Source organism: Schistocerca serialis, unplaced genomic scaffold (assembly GCF_023864345.2).
Source record: "Schistocerca serialis cubense isolate TAMUIC-IGC-003099 unplaced genomic scaffold, iqSchSeri2.2 HiC_scaffold_1363, whole genome shotgun sequence".
Lineage (NCBI taxonomy): Eukaryota > Metazoa > Arthropoda > Insecta > Orthoptera > Acrididae > Schistocerca > Schistocerca serialis.
This window is the reverse complement of record NW_026047584.1, coordinates 12,085,297-12,098,738: the sequence shown is the minus strand read 5'-3', so window position 1 is coordinate 12,098,738 and position 13,442 is coordinate 12,085,297.

Below are 13,442 nucleotides of genomic sequence, written 5' to 3'. Positions count from 1 at the left end.
TATAACTAGTGGCTCAGGAATGGTTCAAAACATAGACGTTAAGAAGGATCTGTCCTCTTGTACTTAAGTCGGCTTTGTGCCTTTTGTATTTAATTCCGATGCAATTTGTGTGTTTCATCGTCAATAAGAAGATCAGAGGGATACAGTAAACCTGAAGTGAAGCATCGGAATCTATAACTAGTGTCACAGGAATGGTTCAATATAAAGGCAGTAAGAAAAGTCAGTCGTCTTGTACTTAAGTCGGCATTGTGTCTTTACTATTTAATTCCGATGCAATTTCTGTGTTTCATCGTCAATAAGGTCAGAGGGATACAGTAAACCAGAAGTAAAGCATCCGAATCCATAACTAGTGTCACAGGAATGGTTCAAAACATAGTCAGTAAAAAGAGTCAGTCTTCTTGTCCTTAAGTCGGCATTGTGCCTTTTGTACTTAATTCCGATGCAATTCTGTGTTTCATCGTCAATAAGAAGGTCAGAGGGGTACAGTAAACCTGAAGTGAAGCATCAAAATCTATAACCAGTGTCACAGGAATGGTTCAAAACATAGTCAGTAAGAAGAGTCAGTCTATTTGTACTTAAGTCGGCATTGTGCCTTTTGTGTTTAATTCCGATGCAATTTCTGTGTTTCATCGTCAATAAGAAGGTCCACGGGATACAGTAAGCCTGAAGTGAAGCATCGGAATCTATAACTAGTGTCACAGGAATGGTTCAAAACATAGACAGTAAGAAGAGTCAGTCTTCTTGTACTTAAGTCGGCATTGTGCCTTTTGTATTTAATTCCGATGCAATTTCTGTGATTCATCGTCAATAAGAAGATCAGAGAGATACAGTAAACCTGAAGTGAAGCATCGGAATCTATAACTAGTGTCACAGGAATGGTTCAAAACATAGACAGTAAGAAGAGTCAGTCTTCTTGTACTTAAGTCGGTATTGTGCCTTTTGTATTTAATTCCGATGCAATTTCTGTGTTTCATCGTCAATAAGAAGGTCCAAGGGAGACAGTAAACCTGAAGTGGAGCATCGGAATCTATAACTAGTGTCACAGAAATGGTTCAAAACATAGAGAGTAAGAAGAGTCAGTCTTCTTGTACTTAAGTCGTCATTGTGCCTTTTCTATTTAATTCCGATGCAATTTCTGTATTTCATCGTCAATTAGAAAGTCCAAGGTATACAGTAAACCTGAAGTGAAGCATCGGAATCTATAACTAGTGACACAGGAATGGTTCAAGACATAGTCAGTAAGAAACGTCAGTCTTCGTGTACTTAAGTCGGCATTTTGCCCTTTGTATTTAATTCCGATGCAATTTCTGTGTTTCATCGTCAATAAGAAGGTCCAAGGGACACAGTAACCTTGAAGTGAAGCATCGGAATCTGTGACTAGTGTCACCGGAATGGTTCAAAACATATTCAGTAAGAAGAGTCAGTCTTCTTGTACTTAAGTCGGCATTGTGCCTTTTGTATTTAATTCCGATGCAATTTCTGTGTTTCATCGTCATTAAGAAGGACCAAGGGATACAGTAAACCTGGAGTGGAGAATCGGAATGTGTAACTACTGTCACAGGAATGGTTCAAAGCATAGACAGTAAGAAGAGTCAGTCTTCGTGTACTTAAGTCGGCATTTTGACCTTTGTATTTAATTGCGATGCAATTTCTGTGTTTCATCGTCAATAAGAAGGTCCAAGGGATACAGTAACCCTGAAGTGAAGCATCGGAATCTATGACTAGTTTCACCGGAATTGTTCAAAACATAGTCAGTAAGAAGAGTCAGTCTTCTTGTACTTAAGTCGGCATTGTGCTTTTGTATTTAATTCCGATGCAAGTTCTGTGTTTCATCGTCAATAAGAAGGACCAAGGGATACAGTAAACCTGGAGTGAAGAATCGGAATGTGTAACTACTGTCACAGGAATGGTTCAAAGCATAGACAGTAAGAAGAGTCAGTCTTCTTGTACTTAAGTCGGCATTGTGCCTTTTGTATTTAATCCCGATGCACTTTCTGTGTTTCATCGTCAATAAGCAGGTCCAAGGGATACAGTAAACCTGAAGTGAAGCATCGGAATCTATAACTAGTGTCACAGGAATGGTTCAAAACATAAATAGTAAAAAGAGGCAGACTTCTTGTACTTAAGTCGGCATTGTGCCTTTTCTAATTAATACCGATGCAATCTCTGTGTTTCATCGTCAATTATAAGGTCCAAGGTATACAATAAACCTGAAGTGAAGCATCGGAATCTATAACTAGTGACACAGGAATGTTTCAAACATACTCAGTAAGAAGAGTCAGTCTTCTTGTACTTAAGTCGCATTGTGCCTTTTGTATTTAATTCCGATGCAATTTCTGTGTTTCATCGTCAATATGAAGGTTTAAGGGATACAGTAAACCTGAAGTGAAGCATCGGAATCTATAACTAGTGTCACGAGAATGGTTCAAAACATAGTCAGTAAGAAGATTCACTCTTCCTGTACTTAAGTCGGCATTGTGCCCTTTCTATTTCATTCCGATGCAATATCTGTGTTTCATCGTCAATAAGAAGGTCCAAGGGAAACAGTAAACGTGGAGTGAAGCATCGGAATCTATAACTAGTGTCACAGGAATGGTTCAAAAACATAGTCAGTAAGAAGCGTCAGTCTTCTTGTACTTAAGTCGGCATTGTGCCTTTTCTATTTAATTCCGATGCAATTTCTGTGTTTCATCGTTAATAAGAAGGTCCAAGGGATACAGTAAACCTGTAGTGAAACATCGGAATCTATAACTAGTGTCAATGGAATGGTTCAAAGCATAGACAGTAATAAGAGTCAGACTTCTTGTACTTAAGTCGGCATTGTGCCTTTTGTATTTAATTCCGATGCAATTTCTGTGTTTCATCGCCAATACGAAGGTCAGAGGGATACAGTAAACCTGAAGTGAAGCATCGGAATCTATAGCTAGTGTCACAGGAATGGTTCAAAACATTGTCAGGAAGAAGAGTTAGCCTTCTCGTCCTTAGGTCGGCATTGTGCTTTTTGTATTTACTTCCGATGCAATTTCTGTGTTTCATCGTCAATAAAAGGGTCCAAGGCATACAGTAAACCTGGAGTGAAGAATCGGAATGTGTAACTAGTGTCACAGGAATGGTTCAAAGCATAGACTGTAAGAGGAGTCAGTCTTCTTGTACTTAAGTCGGCATTGTGCGATTTGTATTTAATTCCGATACAATTTCTGTGTTTCATCGTCACGAAGAAGGTCCAAGGGATACAGTAAACCTGAAGTGAAGCATCGGAATCTATAACTAGTGTCACAGGAATGGTTCAAAACATAGTCAGTAGAAAGAGTCGGTCTTCATGTACTTAAATCGGCATTGTGCCTTTTGTATTTAATTCCGATGCAATTTCTGTGTTTCATCGTCAATAAGAAGGTCCAAGGGATACAGTAAACATGAAGTGAAGCATCGGAATCTATAACTAGTGTAACAGGAATGGTTCAAAACATAGACAGTAGGAAGAGTCTGTCTTCTTGTACTTAAGTCGGCATTGTGCCTTTTGTATTTAATTCCGATGCAAATGCTGTGTTTCATCGTCAATAAGAAGGTCAGAGGGATACAGCAAACCTGAAGTGAAGCATCGCAATCTATAACTACTGTCACAGGAATGTTTCAAAGCATAGTCTGTAAGAAGAGTCAGTCATCTTGTACTTAAGTCTGCATTGTGCCTTTTATATTTAACTCCGATGCAATTTCTGTGTTTCATCATCAATAAGAAGGTCAGAGGGTTACAGTAAACCTGAAGTGAAGCATCGGAATCTATAACTAGTGTCTCAGGAATGGATCAAAACATAGACGGCAAGAAGGATCAGTCCTCTTGTACTTAAGTCGGCTTTGTGCCTTTTGTATTTAATTCCGATGCAATTTCTGTGTTTCATCGTCAATAAGAAGATCAGAGGGATACAGTAAACCTGAAGTGAAGCATCGGAATCAATAACAAGTGTCACAGGAATGGTTCAATACATAGACAGTAAGAAAAGTCAGTCGTCTTGTACTTAAGTCGGCATTGTGTCTTTACTATTTAATTCCGATGCAATTTCTGTGTTTCATCGTCAATAAGAAGGTCAGAGGGATACAGTAAACCAGAAGTAAAGCATCCGAATCCATAACTAGTGTCACAGGAATGGTTCAAAACATAGTCAGTAAAAAGAGTCAGTCTTCTTATCCTTAAGTCGGCATTGTGCATTTTGTATTTAATTCCGATGCAATTTCTGTGTTTCATCGTCAATAAGAAGGTCAGAGGGGTACAGTAAACCTGAAGTGAAGCATCAGAATCTATAACCAGTGTCACAGGAATGGTTCAAAACATAGTCAGTAAGAAGAGTCAGTCTATTTGTACTTAAGTCAGCATTGTGCCTTTTGTGTTTAATTCCGATGCAATTTCTGTGTTTCATCGTCAATAAGAAGGTCCAAGGGATACAGTAAGCCTGAAGTGAAGCATCGGATTCTATAACTAGTGTAACAGGAATGGTTCAAAGCATAGACAGTAAGAAGAGTCAGTCTTCTTGTACTTAAGTCGGCATTGTGCCTTTTGTATTTAATCCCGATGCACTTTCTGTGTTTCATCGTCAATAAGCAGGTCCAAGGGATACAGTAAACCTGAAGTGAAGCATCGGAATCTATAACTAGTGTCACAGGAATGGTTCAAAACATAAATAGTAAAAAGAGGCAGACTTCTTGTACTTAAGTCGGCATTGTGCCTTTTCTAATTAATACCGATGAAATCTCTGTGTTTCATCGTCAATTATAAGGTCCAAGGTATACAGTAAACCTGAAGTGAAGCATCGGAATCTATAACTAGTGACACAGGAATGTTTCAAACATACTCATTAAGAAGAGTCAGTCTTCTTGTACTTAAGTCGCATTGTGCCTTTTGTATTTAATTCCGATGCAATTTCTGTGTTTCAACCTCAATATGAAGGTTTAAGGGATACAGTAAACCTGAAGTGAAGCATCGGAATCTATAACTAGTGTCACGAGAATGGTTCAAAACATAGTCAGTAAGAAGATTCACTCTTCCTGTACTTAAGTCGGCATTGTGCCCTTTCTATTTCATTCCGATGCAATATCTGTGTTTCATCGTCAATAAGAAGGTCCAAGGGAAACAGTAAACGTGGAGTGAAGCATCGGAATCTATAACTAGTGTCACAGGAATGGTTCAAAAACATAGTCAGTAAGAAGCGTCAGTCTTCTTGTACTTAAGTCGGCATTGTGCCTTTTCTATTTAATTCTGATGCAATTTCTGTGTTTCATCGTCAATAAGAAGGTCCAAGGGAAACAGTAAACCTGGAGTGAAGCACCGGAATCTATAACTAGTGTCACAGGAATGGTTCAAAACATTGACAGTAGGAAGAGTCAGTCCTCTTGTACTTAAGTCGGCATTGTGCCTATTCTATTTAATTCCGATGCAATTTCTGTGTTTCATCGTTAATAAGAAGGTCCAAGGGATACAGTAAACCTGTAGTGAAACATCGGAATCTATAACTAGTGTCAATGGAATGGTTCAAAGCATAGACAGTAATAAGAGTCAGACTTCTTGTACTTAAGTCGGCATTGTGCCTTTTGTATTTAATTCCGATGATATTTCTGTGTTTCATCGCCAATACGAAGGTCAGAGGGATACAGTAAACCTGAAGTGAAGCATCGGAATCTATAGCTAGTGTCACAGGAATGGTTCAAAACATTGTCAGTAAGAAGAGTTAGCCTTCTCGTCCTTAGGTCGGCATTGTGCTTTTTGTATTTAATTCCGATGCAATTTCTGTGTTTCATCGTCAATAAAAGGGTCCAAGGCATACAGTAAACCTGGAGTGAAGAATCGGAATGTGTAACTAGTGTCACAGGAATGGTTCAAAGCATAGACTGTAAGAGGAGTCAGTCTTCTTGTACTTAAGTCGGCATTGTGCGATTTGTATTTAATTCCGATACAATTTCTGTGTTTCATCGTCACGAAGAAGGTCCAAGGGATACAGTAAACCTGAAGTGAAGCATCGGAATCTATAACTAGTGTCACAGGAATGGTTCAAAACATAGTCAGTAGAAAGAGTCGGTCTTCATGTACTTAAATCGGCATTGTGCCTTTTGTATTTAATTCCGATGCAATTTCTGTGTTTCATCGTCAATAAGAAGGTCCAAGGGATACAGTAAACATGAAGTGAGGCATCGGAATCTATAACTAGTGTAACAGGAATGGTTCAAAACATAGACAGTAGGAAGAGTCTGTCTTCTTGTACTTAAGTCGGCATTGTGCCTTTTGTATTTAATTCCGATGCAAATGCTGTGTTTCATCGTCAATAAGAAGGTCAGAGGGATACAGCAAACCTGAAGTGAAGCATCGCAATCTATAACTACTGTCACAGGAATGTTTCAAAGCATAGTCTGTAAGAAGAGTCAGTCATCTTGTACTTAAGTCTGCTTTTTGTGCCTTTTATATTTAACTCCGATGCAATTTCTGTGTTTCATCATCAATAAGAAGGTCAGAGGGTTACAGTAAACCTGAAGTGAAGCATCGGAATCTATAACTAGTGTCTCAGGAATGGATCAAAACATAGACGGCAAGAAGGATCAGTCCTCTTGTACTTAAGTCGGCTTTGTGCCTTTTGTATTTAATTCCGATGCAATTTCTGTGTTTCATCGTCAATAAGAAGATCAGAGGGATACAGTAAACCTGAAGTGAAGCATCGGAATCAATAACAAGTGTCACAGGAATGGTTCAATACATAGACAGTAATAAAAGTCAGTCGGCTTGTACTTAAGTCGGCATTGTGTCTTTACTATTTAATTCCGATGCAATTTCTGTGTTTCATCGTCAATAAGAAGGTCAGAGGGATACAGTAAACCAGAAGTAAAGCATCCGAATCCATAACTAGTGTCACAGGAATGGTTCAAAACATAGTCAGTAAAAAGAGTCAGTCTTCTTATCCTTAAGTCGGCATTGTGACTTTTGTATTTAATTCCGATGCAATTTCTGTGTTTCATCGTCAATAAGAAGGTCAGAGGGGTACAGTAAACCTGAAGTGAAGCATCAGAATCTATAACCAGTGTCACAGGAATGGTTCAAAACATAGTCAGTAAGAAGAGTCAGTCTATTTGTACTTAAGTCAGCATTGTGCCTTTTGTGTTTAATTCCGATGCAATTTCTGTGTTTCATCGTCAATAAGAAGGTCCAAGGGATACAGTAAGCCTGAAGTGAAGCATCGGAATCTATAACTAGTGTAACAGGAATGGTTCAAAGCATAGACAGTAAGAAGAGTCAGTCTTCTTGTACTTAAGTCGGCATTGTGCCTTTTGTATTTAATTCCGATGCAATTTCTGTGATTCATCGTCAATAAGAAGATCAGAGGGATACAGTAAACCTGAAGTGAAGAGTCGGAATCTATAACTAGTGTCACAGGAATGGTTCAAAACATAGACAGTACGAAGAGTCTGTCTTCTTGTACTTAAGTCGGCATTGTGCCTTTTGTACTTAATTCCGATGCAAATGCTGTGTTTCATCGTCAATAAGAAGGTCAGAGGGATACAGCAAACCTGAAGTGAAGCATCGCAATCTATAACTACTGTCACAGGAATATTTCAAAACATAGTCTGTAAGAAGAGTCAGTCTTCTTGTACTTAAGTCTGCATTGTGCCATTTATATTTAACTCCGATGCAATTTCTGTGTTTCATCATCAATAAGAAGGTCAGAGGGTTACAGTAAACCTGAAGTGAAGCATCGGAATCTATAACTAGTGTCTCAGGAATGGTTCAAAACATAGACGGTAAGAAGGATCAGTCCTCTTGTACTTAAGTCGGCTTTGTGCCTTTTGTATTTAATTCCGATGCAATTTCTGTGTTTCATCGTCAATAAGAAGATCAGAGGGATACAGTAAACCTGAAGTGAAGCATCGGAATCTATAACTAGTGTCACAGGAATGCTTCAAAACATAGACAGTAAGAAAAGTCAGTCGTCTTGTACTTAAGTCGGCATTGTGTCTATACTATTTAATTCCGATGCAATTTCTGTGTTTCATCGTCAATAGGAAGATCAGAGGGATACAGTAAATCTGAAGTGAAGGATCGGAATCTGTAACTAGTGTCACAGGAATGGTTCAAATGATAGACAGTAAGAAAAGTCAGTCGTCTTGTACTTAAGTCGGCATTGTGCCTTTACTATTTTATTCCAATGCAATTTCTGTGTTTAATCGTCAATAAGAAGGTCAGAGGGATACAGTAAACATGAAGTGAAGCATCGGAATCTATAACTAGTGTCACAGGAATGGTTCAAATCATAGTCAGTAAGAAGAGTCAGCCTTTTTGTACTTAAGTCGGCATTGTGCCTCTTGTGTTTAATTCCGATGCAATTTCTGTGTTTCATCGTCAATAAGAAGATCAGAGGGATACAGTAAACCTGAAGTGAAGCATCGGAATCTATAACTAGTGTCACAGAAATGGTTCAAAACATAGACAGTAAGAAGGGTCAGTCTTCTTGTACTTAAGTCGGCATTGTGCCTTTTCTATTTAATTCCGATGCATTTTCTTTGTTTCATCGTCAATTAGAAAGTCCAAGGTATACAGTATACCAGAAGTGAAGCATCGGAATCTATAACTAGTGACACAGGAATGGTTCAAAACATAGTCAGTAAGAGGAGTCAGTCTTCTTGTACTTAAGTCGGCATTGTGAATTTTGTATTTAATTCCGATGCAATTTCTGTGTTTCATCGTCAATATGAAGGTCAGAGGGATACAGCAAACCTGAAGTGAAGCATCGGAATCTATAACTAGTGTCACAGGAATGGTTGAAAAACATAGTCAGTAAGAAGCGTCAGTCTTCTTGTACTTAAGTCGGGATTGTGCCTTTTCTATTTAATTCTGATGCAATTTCTGTGTTTCATCGTCAATAAGGAGGTCCAAGGGAAACAGGAAACCTGGAGTGAAGCACCGGAATCTATAACTAGTGTCACAGGAATGGTTCAAAACATTGGCAGTAGGAAGAGTCCGTCCTCTTGTACTTAAGTCGGCATTGTGCCTTTTCTATTTAATTCCGATGCAATTTCTGTGTTTCATCGTCAATAAGGAGGTCCAAGGGATACAGTAAACCTGGAGCGAAGCATCGGAATCTATAACTAGTGTCACAGGAATGGTTCAAAACATAGACAGTCAGAAGAGTCAGTCTTCTTGTCCTTAAGTCGGCATTGTGCCTTTTGTATTTCATTCCGATGCAATTTCTGTTTTTCATCGTCAATAAGAAGGTCCAAGGGATACAGTAAACCTGTGGTGAAGCATCGGAATCTATGACTAGTGTCACCGGAATGGTTCAAAACATAGTCAGTAAGAAGAGTCAGTACTCTTGTACTTAAGTCGGCAATGTGCCATTTCTATTTAATTCCGATGCAATTTCTGTGTTTCATCGTCAATAAGAAGGTCCAAGGGATACAGTAAACCTGGAGTGAAGCATCGGAATCTATAACTAGTGTCAATGGAATGGTTCAAAGAATAGACAGTAAGAAGAGTCAGTCTTCTTGTACTGAAGACCGCATTGTGCCTTTTGTATTTAATTCCGATGCAATTTCTGTGTTTCATCGTCAATAAGAAGGTCAGAGGGATACAGCAAACCTGAAGTGAAGCATCGCAATCTATAACCAGTGTCACAGGAATGGTTCAAAACATAGTCTGTAAGAAGAGTCAGTCTTCTTGTACTTAAGTCTGCATTGTGCCTTTTGTATTTAATTCCGATGCAATTTCTCTGTTTGATCATCAATAAGAAGGTCTGAGGGACACAGTAAACCTGAAGTGAAGCATCGGAATCAATAGCTAGTGCCACACGAATGGTTCAAATTATTGTCAGTAAGAAGAGTTAGTCTTATTGTCCTTAAGTCGGCATTGTGCCTTTTGTATTTAATTCCGATGCAATTTCTGTGTTTCATCGTCAATAAGAAGGTAAGAGCGATAATGTAAACCTGAAGTGAAGCATCGGAATCTATAACTAGTGTCACAGGAATGGTTCAAAACATAGACAGTAGGAAGAGTCAGTCTTCTTGTACTTAAGTCGGCGTTCTGCCTTTTGTATTTAATTCCGATGCAAATTCTGTGTTTCATCGTCTATAAGAAGGTCAGAGGGATACAGCAAACCTGAAGTGAAGCATCGCAATCTATAACCAGTGTCACAGGAATGGTTCAAAACATAGTCTGTAAGAAGAGTCAGTCTTCTTGTACTTAAGTCTGCATTGTGCCTTTTGTATTTAATTCCGATGCAATTTCTCTGTTTGATCATCAATAAGAAGGTCTGAGGGACACAGTAAACCTGAAGTGAAGCATCGGAATCAATAGCTAGTGCCACACGAATGGTTCAAATTATTGTCAGTAAGAAGAGTTAGTCTTATTGTCCTTAAGTCGGCATTGTGCCTTTTGTATTTAATTCCGATGCAATTTCTGTGTTTCATCGTCAATAAGAAGGTAAGAGCGATAATGTAAACCTGAAGTGAAGCATCGGAATCTATAACTAGTGTCACAGGAATGGTTCAAAACATAGACAGTAGGAAGAGTCAGTCTTCTTGTACTTAAGTCGGCGTTCTGCCTTTTGTATTTAATTCCGATGCAAATTCTGTGTTTCATCGTCAATAAGAAGGTCAGAGGGATACAGCAAACCTGAAGTGAAGCATCGCAATCTATAACCAGTGTCACAGGAATGGTTCAAAACATAGTCTGTAAGGAGAGTCAGTCTTCTTGTACTTAAGTCTGCATTGTGCCTTTTGTATTTAATTCCGATGCAATTTCTCTGTTTGATCATCAATAAGAAGGTCAGAGGGTTACAGTAAACCTGAAGTGAAGCATCGAAATCTATAACTAGGTTCTCAGGAATGGTTCAAAACATAGATAGTAAGATGGATCAGTCCTCTTGTACTTAAGTCGGCATTGTGCCTTTTGTATACAAATCCGATGCAATTTCTGTGTTTCATCGTCAATAAGAAAGTCCAAGGGATACAGTAAACCTGGAGTGAAGCATCAGAATCTATAACTAGTGTCACAGGAATGGTTCAAAACATAGACAGTAGGAAGAGTCAGTCTTCGTGTACTTAAGTCTGCATTGTGCCTTTTGTATTTAATTCCGATGCAAATTCTGTGTTTCATCGTCAATAAGAAGGTCAGAGGATTACAGTAAACCTGAAGTAAAGCATCGGAATCTATAACTAGTATCACAGGAATAGTTCAAATCATAGAGAGTAAGAAAAGTCAGTTGTCTTGTACATAAGTCGGCATTGTGCCTTTTCTATTTAATTCCGATGCAATTTCTGTGTTTCATCGTCAATAAGAAGGTCAGAGGGATACAGTGAGCCAGAAGTGAAGCATCCGAATCCATAACTAGTGTAACAGGAATGGTTCAAACATAGTCAGTAAAAAGAGTCTGTCTTCTTGTACTTAAGTCAGCATTGTGCCTTTTGTATTTAATCGCGATGCAATTTCTGTGTTTCATCGTCAATAAGAAGATCATAGGGATACAGTAAACCTGATGTGAAGCATCGGACTCTATAACTAGTGCCACAGGAATGGTTCAAAACATAGACAGTCAGGAGAGTCAGTCTTCTTGTATTTAAGTCGGTATTGTGCCTTTTGTATTTAGTTCCGATGCAATTTCTGTGTTTCATCGTCAATAAGAAGGTCCACGGGAGACAGTAAACCTGTAGTGATGCATCGCAATCTATAACTAGTGTCACAGAAATGGTTCAAAACATAGACAGTAAAAAGAGGCAGCCTTCTTGTACTTAAGTCGGCATTGTGCCTTTTCAATTTAATTCCGATGCAATCTCTGTGTTTCATCGTCAATTATAAGGTCTAAGGTATACAGTAAACCTGAAGTGAAGCATCGGAATCTATAACTAGTGACACAGGAATGGTTCAAACATAGTCAGTAAGAAGAGTCAGTCTTCTTGTACTTAAGTCGGCATTGTGCCTTTTGTATTTAATTCCGATGCAATTTCTGTGTTTCATCGTCAATAAGAAGGTCCAAGGGATACAGTAAACCTGGAGTGAAGCACCGGAATCTATAACTAGTGTCACAGGAATGGTTCAAAGCATAGACAATCAGAAGAGTCAGTCTTCTTGTACTTAAGTCGGCATTGTGCGTTTTGTATTTACTTCCGAAGCAATTTCTGTGTTTCAACATCAATAAGAAGGTCAGAGGGATACAGTAAACCTGAAGTGAAGCATCGGAATCTATAACTAGTGTCACAGGAATGGTTCAAATCATAGTCAGTAAGAAGAGTCAGCCTTTTTGTACTTAAATCGGCATTGTGCCTCTTGTGTTTAATTCCGATGCAATTTCTGTGTTTCATCGTCAATAAGAAGATCTGAGGGATACAGTAAACCTGAAGTGAAGCATCGGATTCTATAACTAGTGTCACAGAAATGGTTCAAAACATAGACAGTAAGAAGGGTCAGTCTTCTTGTACTTAAGTCGGCATTGTGCCTTTTCTATTTAATTCCGATGCAATTTCTTTGTTTCATCGTCAATTAGAAAGTCCAAGGTATACAGTATACCAGAAGTGAAGCATCGGAATCTATAACTAGTGACACAGGAATGGTTCAAAACATAGTCAGTAAGAAGAGTCAGTCTTCTTGTACTTAAGTCGGCATTGTGAATTTTGTATTTAATTCCGATGCAATTTCTGTGTTTCATCGTCAATAAGAAGGTCAGAGGGATACAGCAAACCTGAAGTGAAGCATCGGAATCTATAACTAGTGACACAGGAATGGTTCAAACATAGTCAGTAAGAAGAGTCAGTCTTCTTGTACTTAAGTCGGCATTGTGCCTTTTGTATTTAATTCCGATGCAATTTCTGTGTTTCATCGTCAATAAGAAGGTCCAAGGGATACAGTAAACCTGGAGTGAAGCACCGGAATCTATAACTAGTGTCACAGGAACGTTTGAAAAACATAGTCAGTAAGAAGCGTCAGTCTTCTTGTACTTAAGTCGGGATTGTGCCTTTTCTATTTAATTCTGATGCAATTTCTGTGTTTCATCGTCAATAAGAAGGTCCAAGGGAAACAGTAAACCTGGAGTGAAGCACCGGAATCTATAACTAGTGTCACAGGAATGGTTCAAAACATTGACAGTAGGAAGAGTCCGTCCTCTTGTACTTAAGTCGGCATTGTGCCTTTTCTATTTAATTCCGATGCAATTTCTGTGTTTCATCGTCAATAAGGAGGTCCAAGGGATACAGTAAACCTGGAGCGAAGCATCGGAATCTATAACTAGTGTCACAGGAATGGTTCAAAACATAGACAGTCAGAAGAGTCAGTCTTCTTGTCCTTAAGTCGGCATTGTGCCTTTTGTATTTCATTCCGATGCAATTTCTGTTTTTCATCGTCAATAAGAAGGTCCAAGGGATACAGTAAACCTGTGGTGAAGCATCGGAATCTATGACTAGTGTCACCGGAATGGTTCAAAACA